Here is a 5560-nt window from a genome sequence, read left to right as displayed (position 1 = left end):
CTTCAGATTCATCAGAAGAGTACAAATGAGAAACAGGCTTAGCAATGTCTAGAGGAGATTTTGGTTTCTCATCTGGTTTCGATATTGGTTGAACGTCTTTAGTATCTTTATCTTCTGGTTTGCCAATTGAAGGAACCACCGGTAATACTTGTTTTACATCAGTGACTTTAGGTTTGTCAAATTCATCTTCAGAGTCATCAGAAGAGTACAAATAAGAAACAGGCTTAGCAATGTCTAGAGGAGATTTTGGTTTCTCATCTGGTTTCGATATTGGTTGAACGTCTTTAGTATCTTTATCTTCTGGTTTGCCAATTGAAGGAACCACCGGTAATACTTGTTTTACATCAGTGACCTTAGGCTTATCAAATTCATCTTCAGATTCATCAAAAGAGTACAAATGAGAAACAGGCTTAGCAATGTCTAGAAGAGATTTTGGTTTCTCATCTGGTTTCGATATTGGTTGAACGTCTTTAGTATCTTTATCTTCTGGTTTGCCAATTGAAGGAACCACCGGTAATACTTGTTTTACATCAGTGACTGTAGGTTTGTCAAATTCATCTTCAGATTCATCAGAAGAGTACAAATGAGAAACAGGCTTAGCAATGTCTAGAGGAGATTTTGGTTTCTCATCTGGTTTCGATATTGGTTGAACGTCTTTAGTATCTTTGTCTTCTGGTTTACCAATTGAAGGAACCACTGGGAATACTTGTTTTACATCAGTGCCTTTAGGTTTCTCAAATTCATCTTCAGATTCATCAGAAGAGTACAAATGAGAAACAGGCTTAGCAATGTCTAGAGGAGATTTTGGTTTCTCTTCTGGTTTAGAAATTGGTTGAACGTCTTTAGTATCTTTGTCTTCCGGTTTACCAATTGAAGGAACCACTGGGAATACTTGTTTTACATCAGTGCCTTTAGGTTTCTCAAATTCATCTTCAGATTCATCAGAAGAGTACAAATGAGAAACAGGCTTAGCAATGTCTAGAGGAGATTTTGATTTCTCTTCTGGTTTAGAAATTGGTTGAACGTCTTTACTATCTTTGTCTTCTGGTTTGCCAATTGAAGGAACCACCGGTAATACTTGTTTTACATCAGTGACTTTAGGTTTCTCAAATTCATCTTCAGATTCATCAGAAGAGTACAAATGAGAAACAATCTTAGCAATGTCTAGAGGGGATTTTGGTTTCTCATCTGGTTTCGATATTCGTTGAACGTCTTTAGTATCTTTATCTTCTGGTTTGCCAATTGAAGGAACCACCGGTAATACTTGTTTTTCATCAGTGACCTTAGGCTTATCAAATTCATCTTCAGAGTCATCAGAAGAGTACAAATGAGAAACAGGCTTAGCAATGTCTAGAGGAGATTTTGGTTTCTCATCTGGTTTCGATATTGGTTGAACGTCTTTAGTATCTTTATCTTCTGGTTTGCCAATTGAAGGAACCACCGGTAATACTTGTTTTACATCAGTGACTTTAGGTTTGTCAAATTCATCTTCAGATTCATCAGAAGAGTACAAATGAGAAACAGGCTTAGCAATGTCTAGAGGAGATTTTGGTTTCTCATCTGGTTTCGATATTGGTTGAACGTCTTTAGTATCTTTATCTTCTGGTTTGCCAATTGAAGGAACCACCGGTAATACTTGTTTTACATCAGTGACCTTAGGCTTATCAAATTCATCTTCAGATTCATCAGAAGAGTACAAATGAGAAACAGGCTTAGCAATGTCTAGAGGAGATTTTGGTTTCTCATCTGGTTTCGATATTGGTTGAACGTCTTTAGTATCTTTATCTTCTGGTTTGCCAATTGAAGGAACCACCGGTAATACTTGTTTTTCATCAGTGACCTTAGGCTTATCAAATTCATCTTCAGAGTCATCAGAAGAGTACAAATGAGAAACAGGCTTAGCAATGTCTAGAGGAGATTTTGATTTCTCTTCTGGTTTAGAAATTGGTTGAACGTCTTTACTATCCTTGTCTTCTGGTTTGCCAATTGAAGGAACCACCGGTAATACTTGTTTTACATCAGTGACCTTAGGCTTATCAAATTCATCTTCAGATTCATCAGAAGAGTACAAATGAGAAACAGGCTTAGCAATGTCTAGAGGAGATTTTGGTTTCTCATCTGGTTTCGATATTGGTTGAAAGTCTTTAGTATCTTTATCTTCTGGTTTGCCAATTGAAGGAACCACCGGTAATACTTGTTTTACATCAGTGACCTTAGGCTTATCAAATTCATCTTCAGATTCATCAGAAGAGTACAAATGAGAAACAGGCTTAGCAATGTCTAGAGGAGATTTTGGTTTCTCTTCTGGTTTAGAAATTGGTTGGACGTCTTTAGTATCTTTGTCTTCTGGTTTACCAATTGAAGGAACCACTGGTAATACTTGTTTTACATCAGTGCCTTTAGGTTTCTCAAATTCATCTTCAGATTCATCAGAAGAGTACAAATGAGAAACAGGCTTAGCAATGTCTAGAGGAGATTTTGGTTTCTCATCTAGTTTCGATATTGGTTGAACGTCTTTAGTATCTTTATCTTCTGGTTTGCCAATTGAAGGAACCACCGGTAATACTTGTTTTACATCAGTGACCTTAGGCTTATCAAATTCATTTTCAGATTCATCAGAAGAGTACAAATGAGAAACAGGCTTAGCAATGTCTAGAGGAGATTTTGATTTCTCTTCTGGTTTAGAAATTGGTTGAACGTCTTTACTATCCTTGTCTTCTGGTTTGCCAATTGAAGGAACCACCGGTAATACTTGTTTTACATCAGTGACCTTAGGTTTCTCAAATTCATCTTCAGATTCATCAGAAGAGTACAAATGAGAAACAGGCTTAGCAATGTCTAGAGGAGATTTTGGTTTCTCATCTGGTTTCGATATTCGTTGAACGTCTTTAGTATCTTTATCTTCTGGTTTGCCAATTGAAGGAACCACCGGTAATACTTGTTTTACATCAGTGACCTTAGGCTTATCAAATTCATCTTCAGATTCATCAGAAGAGTACAAATGAGAAGCAGGCTTAGCAATGTCTACAGGAGATTTCGGTTTGTCTTCTGGTTTAGAAATTGGTTGAACGTCTTTAGTATCTTTATCTTCTGGTTTGCCAATTGAAGGAACCACCGGTAATACTTGTTTTACATCAGTGACCTTAGGCTTATCAAATTCATCTTCAGATTCATCAGAAGAGTACAAATGAGAAACAGGCTTAGCAATGTCTACAGGAGATTTCGGTTTGTCTTCTGGTTTAGAAATTGGTTGAACGTCTTTAGTATCTTTATCTTCTGGTTTGCCAATTGAAGGAACCACCGGTAATACTTGTTTTACATCAGTGACTTTAGGTTTGTCAAATTCATCTTCAGATTCATCAGAAGAGTACAAATGAGAAGCAGGCTTAGCAATGTCTACAGGAGATTTCGGTTTGTCTTCTGGTTTAGAAATTGGTTGAACGTCTTTAGTATCTTTATCTTCTGGTTTGCCAATTGAAGGAACCACCGGTAATACTTGTTTTACATCAGTGACCTTAGGCTTATCAAATTCATCTTCAGATTCATCAGAAGAGTACAAATGAGAAACAGGCTTAGCAATGTCTAGAGGAGATTTTGATTTCTCTTCTGGTTTAGAAATTGGTTGAACGTCTTTACTATCTTTGTCTTCTGGTTTGCCAATTGAAGGAACCACCGGTAATACTTGTTTTACATCAGTGACCTTAGGTTTCTCAAATTCATCTTCAGATTCATCAGAAGAGTACAAATGAGAAACAGGCTTAGCAATGTCTAGAGGAGATTTTGGTTTCTCATCTGGTTTCGATATTCGTTGAACGTCTTTAGTATCTTTATCTTCTGGTTTGCCAATTGAAGGAACCACCGGTAATACTTGTTTTACATCAGTGACCTTAGGCTTATCAAATTCATCTTCAGATTCATCAGAAGAGTACAAATGAGAAACAGGCTTAGTAATGTCTAGAGGAGATTTTGGTTTGTCTTCTGGATTAGAAATTGGTTGAACGTCTTTAGTATCTTTATCTTCTGGTTTGCCAATTGAAGGAACCACCGGTAATACTTGTTTTACATCAGTGACCTTAGGCTTATCAAATTCATCTTCAGATTCATCAGAAGAGTACAAATGAAATACAGGCTTAGTAATGTCTAGAGGAGATTTTGGTTTGTCTTCTGGATTAGAAATTGGTTGAACGTCTTTAGTATCTTTATCTTCTGGTTTGCCAATTGAAGGAACCACCGGTAATACTTGTTTTACATCAGTGACCTTAGGCTTATCAAATTCATCTTCAGATTCATCAGAAGAGTACAAATGAAATACAGGCTTAGTAATGTCTAGAGGAGATTTTGGTTTGTCTTCTGGTTTAGAAATTGGTTGAACGTCTTTAGTATCTTTATCTTCTGGTTTGCCAATTGAAGGAACCACCGGTAATACTTGTTTTACATCAGTGATCTTAGGCTTATCAAATTCATCTTCAGATTCATCTGAAGAGTACAAATGAGAAACAGGCTTAGCAATGTCTAGAGGAGATTTTGGTTTGTCTTCTGGTTTAGAAATTGGTTGAACGTCTTTAGTATCTTTATCTTCTGGTTTGCCAATTGAAGGAACCACCGGTAATACTTGTTTTACATCAGTGACCTTAGGCTTATCAAATTCATCTTCAGATTCATCAGAAGAGTACAAATGAGAAACAGGCTTAGCAATGTCTAGAGGAGATTTTGATTTCTCTTCTGGTTTAGAAATTGGTTGAACGTCTTTACTATCTTTGTCTTCTGGTTTGCCAATTGAAGGAACCACCGGTAATACTTGTTTTACATCAGTGACCTTAGGTTTCTCAAATTCATCTTCAGATTCATCAGAAGAGTACAAATGAGAAACAGGCTTAGCAATGTCTAGAGGAGATTTTGGTTTCTCATCTGGTTTCGATATTCGTTGAACGTCTTTAGTATCTTTATCTTCTGGTTTGCCAATTGAAGGAACCACCGGTAATACTTGTTTTACATCAGTGACCTTAGGCTTATCAAATTCATCTTCAGATTCATCAGAAGAGTACAAATGAGAAACAGGCTTAGCAATGTCTAGAGGAGATTTTGGTTTCTCATCTGGTTTCGATATTCGTTGAACGTCTTTAGTATCTTTATTTTCTGGTTTGCCAATTGAAGGAACCACCGGTAATACTTGTTTCACATCAGTGATCTTAGGCTTATCAAATTCATCTTCAGATTCATCAGAAGAGTACAAGTGAGAAACAGGCTTAGTAATGTCTAGAGGAGATTTTGGTCTGTCTTCTGGTTTAGAAATTGGTTGAACGTCTTTAGTATCTTTATCTTCTGGTTTGCCAATTGAAGGAACCACCGGTAATACTTGTTTTACATCAGTGACCTTAAGCTTATCAAATTCATCTTCAGATTCATCAGAAGAGTACAAATGAGAAACAGGCTTAGCAATGTCTAGAGGAGATTTCGGTTTGTCTTCTGGTTTAGAAATTGGTTGAACGTCTTTAGTATCTTTATCTTCTGGTTTGCCAATTGAAGGAACCACCGGTAATACTTGTTTTACATCAGTGAC

The 5560-nt window shown here is 36.7% G+C and overlaps 2 protein-coding genes across 23 annotated transcripts in view; both read right to left on the bottom strand.

Annotated features, from left to right (window-relative positions):
- The window catches only part of LOC105210957 (ankyrin-3), an 89176-nt gene that overhangs the window by 37815 nt on the left and 45801 nt on the right, over positions 1 to 5560 (bottom strand). The gene's annotated exons all lie outside the window — the stretch shown is intronic.
- LOC105212915 (uncharacterized) overlaps positions 1 to 5560 on the bottom strand; it is a 55896-nt gene that overhangs the window by 37815 nt on the left and 12521 nt on the right. The window lies entirely within an intron of this gene.

The sequence above is a fragment of the Zeugodacus cucurbitae genome, chromosome 4 (genome assembly GCF_028554725.1).
Source record: "Zeugodacus cucurbitae isolate PBARC_wt_2022May chromosome 4, idZeuCucr1.2, whole genome shotgun sequence".
Classification (NCBI taxonomy): Eukaryota; Metazoa; Arthropoda; class Insecta; order Diptera; family Tephritidae; genus Zeugodacus; species Zeugodacus cucurbitae.
The sequence above is the reverse complement of the archived record's forward strand: the minus strand, read 5'-3'. Positions and strand labels throughout refer to the sequence as shown.